The sequence below is a fragment of the Triticum dicoccoides genome, chromosome 4A (assembly GCF_002162155.2).
Source record: "Triticum dicoccoides isolate Atlit2015 ecotype Zavitan chromosome 4A, WEW_v2.0, whole genome shotgun sequence".
In the NCBI taxonomy this organism is placed as follows: Eukaryota; Viridiplantae; Streptophyta; class Magnoliopsida; order Poales; family Poaceae; genus Triticum; species Triticum dicoccoides.
In genome coordinates this window covers 718,956,076-718,960,731 of record NC_041386.1, presented here as the reverse complement: position 1 = coordinate 718,960,731, position 4,656 = coordinate 718,956,076, and positions in this window count along the sequence as shown.

Here is a 4,656-nt window from a genome sequence, read left to right as displayed (position 1 = left end):
GCCGATGTGTTCTCGGTGGAGGTTTCTTTGGGATGTTGTGATCCACGTGCCAGGGGTTTCTAGTCGTACAGGGCCGGGGTGTTTGTTCGTTTGCCGAGTGGTCGTGAAGATTCGTGACTAAGGAGTAGTCCCCATGTGGTCATGTTGAAATGTTCTTTGCCCAATCTTCCATCAATTAAATCGGCAATCCACTTCTTCTTAATTAATTAATGAGGCAAATATGTTGCATTTGTAAAAAAAAATAGACCCTGATGAACCATTGATATGCCATTAGTTCCACCGCTTCCGTCTCCCAACTGGATCCATTTTTCTGAATTTCCAATTGGCATATGGCTAATGTCCTGAGAAAATCCTCCAACTCATCAATGTTTTGGTGAGCATCTCCGACCAATAGGGATATTGTAAAATAGACTTTTTGGTCGCCTGTACATGCCTTCTGACCAGGATTCAAAGTGACACTGACTTGCATGGGGTCACTGGATACCTTCACTTTCCTTGGTTTATCATTTAGTTAAATACTGATGTGACGCTGAAAGTGCCAGCTGGTACATATCACCTCAAGTCACTATCTGCTCATGACAATGATGTTTTTTTTAGAAACACGGTACAAATGCAAATGCATACAAACATGTACATACACTCATTCCTATGGATGTATGCACGCACACCCTATCCCTATGAGCACCTCCCAAAGAGTGAGCCGAGGGGTCTTGAGGTTGACGGTCGATGGGAACGCCGCCTCCCACTGAAAGAATATCCCACACTTATGAGACACCAAAGCATCTAACCTAGAGTTTGACCCCAAGTCTGCCCTCCTAACCATCCAACCACAGGTTGGTTCTCCATGACAATGATGTTGGTGCTCCACTGGAAGGCTACAATTTTTATTAAACTTCATTGTTGAAAAAAAGTATTTGCACAGACAACGGTTGACTTTTTGAGGAACTACGGAAGAAACGGGGCAATTTGCATGATTGTAATGAAATTTTGAATCATATGATGATAAGAGAGGAGGCTGCAAAATGCCACATGATTAGTTCCAATTAGTATTTACGTGGGCCTGACTTAGGAGCAAGATGTGCACATATATCACCGCGTATTCTCTTAACAATGCATGCATTTTTTTTCTTTCATGTTCACAACTATGGTTGTACGATCAGTCGCTCGAATTAGAGGGAAAAGGGGATATGCAGCAGGGTTGAGTTGAGCGGGCAGCCCATGTGCATGGATGACAATACAATACTACAAGTATATCCCTGTTGCATATCACCTTTTAGCGAACGGGCTGCCCGCTCAACTCTTCTATAGTAGGTGTTGACCCCTGGTAAACATCTTGGGTGAAATGGAAGTATATCATGCCTATCCAGACATCAAACACGTTCGTCACATTTGACTTTTGATTTCAGTCTTTGCTGAAATGGAATAGCGTATCTTGTGGCTAAACCTTGTTTCTATTATGGTGCCAACAAAATTGAAGATAATTAGTTTTTGCGTATTGAATTCCAAGTTCTTTAATCCATAATTGTATAAAGCCATCAATTTGTGATCGTAGTGGATGCTCTTATTTCATGGAAGGCGCAAAGAAGCGATGGTGCAGCCAAGGGAGAAGATTCATAGCATGGCAAACATTCTTCGACTAGGGTGTGATGGTCGATTGGGTATGATAGTTCCCCTTTTCTCACAGCACCTACCGGTGCCACATCCCCTCCTTGTTGTCATAGGTAACAGTGCTTTTTTGGGTGATTTGTTTGAATCGTTTGATAGGCTATTAATAATCATTGGTATCCTCTATTGCTTTGTGTAGAAAGTAGGGTCGTATGGCCTTTACTCTTAAATCTTATCCATAGCCTTGCACTCTGCTAACAAATGAGACAGGACAATAGTACACATATCGTATTCCAAATTAATGCAATAATGGTCATTGTATGGTGACATGTGAGCGACAACGAAATTTCCTCTTTCGGTCTCGAACTATTTTCGCTCATGGCAATTCTTACCCACTTGTACCTACTTGCTATAGGCCTTGTGCGGAAAAATAAAATAAAATAAACTCTAGCGAATAAATACAATGTAAAATAAAATAAACTCTAGTGATAGGTCTAATGATATTGATTTGATGTTGCAAAGGTCGATACTATTTCTAAATTGGTCAAACTCGTACCAATTTGCTATAGGCCCCGGGTGAAAATTAAAAAATAAAACTTTAGAAAATAAAAACAGTATGAATATATATATTATGATGAGGTGCACTGTGCACGGGCGAAGCATGAGGTACATGGTGGCTGCTGCGGCCGGGACGAAGCCCGCCAAGAACAGGTGCGCCGGCCGGAGCTCACGGAGCCAGCTGATGAGCTCCACTAGACCGAGACGCACCAGGGCGACGAGACAGGATGTGGCGACAACGGCGAGGATGTTGTCCACTATGTGCTGGTACACGGCCTTGAGGCACATGCTGCTTCTTTTTGAAACTTTGAGGCTCGTGATGCTCGGTTACGTATGTGCGGTTGTTTAAGATGGTTTATTATTACTTATACGTATATGGGTGTTTTTGGTGCGTTCAATGCTTGCACTTATATAGTCTGTTGTTTACTGTATTGGCTGCCTCTAGAAGCGGGGACATCGTCTAGGTGGTGGCTCAGTGTTGCAAATCCTGCCCGAGCAATACACGATGTGTGAGGGGCCGCTTCGTCTCTGTTAACCATATATGTGGACTCACCTGTGACCTCAAACGGTGGTTATGGCATCACCCACACTACCACCGGATGGTTCTCTTCTTTTTGGGTTGTCATGTCCGATGTCTTTGTTGATGTATTTCGACGGGGTTCCTGTGCGATTTTGTGATCCATGTCGTCAGTTTGTAGTTGTAGCGGCTTGTGGGCATTTGTTCTTTTGCCAAGGTGGTCGTGGAGATTCATGTTGTAATGGTTTTCGCCTGGTTTTTGTCAATTAATTAGGTAATTATCTTCTACTCCCATCTTCTACTCCCTCTGTAAACTAATATAGGATATATCTTATATTAGTTTATTGAGAGAGTACTTAATTGATCTATGAGAAAATATTTTGCCTCCACTTTATTAAAAAAAAGCTGTTTTTGCTATTTTATCTAAGCGACTGGTTTTAAAATGTATTCTTCCTTAAAACTCATCTGCTAAACTGTTTTAGTATTATATATGTTTTTTCTTTTTGCCAGGAAAAAGAAAAAGCAACCGACACATAAAAAAATCAGTCACATGTTAAACGATTGGCCACTATTTAGCCTAGCTGGTGCTTGCAGTTGTAGTCAGCGGTAGGTGTTTTCGTATTGATGGTTCTGATTAGCAGCGAATTGATAGGGAAGTCATACATATCACTTGTATAGTATATCTGATGGGCAAGTCAGCGGTCAGGGGTTTTTCATTTGATGATTTTTGTTAGCTGAAAATTGATGAGACGATGTTGGTGCCCGGTAGGGTACAGTCTTAATTAAACACTGATCTGATGTTGAAACGTCACGGCACTGTTTGTTCCCAGCAGGATACCGTCTCATTAAACTCTGATGTTGAAAAAATTGTATTGACATGAACCGCTGGCCGTTCTTTTTAAGGAACTATGTATGCAGAAAAAATGGGGAGGGAAATGTTGAACCCTGTTTGCTGAAGGTGGTTGTACGGCCCCAAGTAGCCGGGCACCGTAACCGCGGCACATGACACAAAGGGACACTACTTTTCACTTTCTTTTCCGGAAAGTTTGCCTGGTATGTCTATATAATTTCTCCAAAACTATTTTCGCTCGCGGCAATCGGTACCCACTAGTACCAAATTGCTAAGTTGCCAAAATAAACATAACTCAAGCAAATAAACACAATATAAATATAAATTTGACGATAGGTTTAATGATATTGATTTGGTGTTATAGATGTTGATACTTTTTCCGTGAAATTGGTCAAACTAAGCGAATGATTTAAGAAAAAAAATATGACTTACGAAAAATTGATGACTTATGTCAGCGGCAATAGGTGAGCAACCTGGATTTATTTTCTCCTTTGATACATTTTTTTAATCATGAATTATAATTGATCTTGTGTCCATGCATATCTGCATGTTGTGCCACAAGCGAAAACAAGAAATAACTCCGATAAATAAATACATTACAAAAACATATTTCGATATCGATTTAGTGATACTGATGGACTTGGTCAAACCAAAACAATTTCTTGAGGAAAATATACCTCATAAGTTGGGGTGGAAGGAGTAACAACTACACTCGTCCTACTCATAGTTAACTAGATAGGAAATGCGGCTTGCCGCACCCCAGCAGCAAGCTGCCGGGTATATCTATATACAACCACCAAAACATTTCAAGTATAAGAAAACCACAAACACAAATCCATGAAAAAGGAGCAAAACAACAATCTTACAGAGAACAATATTGCAAAAAACAATGATCCTACTCATTTAGTTATTGTGAGGAAATCAATCAGACACAGGGAACAAAACGATGACATCCACGCGTGCTAACAAATGGGACACACCGGGCGTCCAAATGAATAAGATGTCAAAATTTCCACACGCAACAAGCAGTATCAACCATACATGTATAAGGATGAATTAAAGCATGAGCACTGCCAACAGAACAGAATTGTAACAAAAGCGATACAAAATATATATATGTGCACGA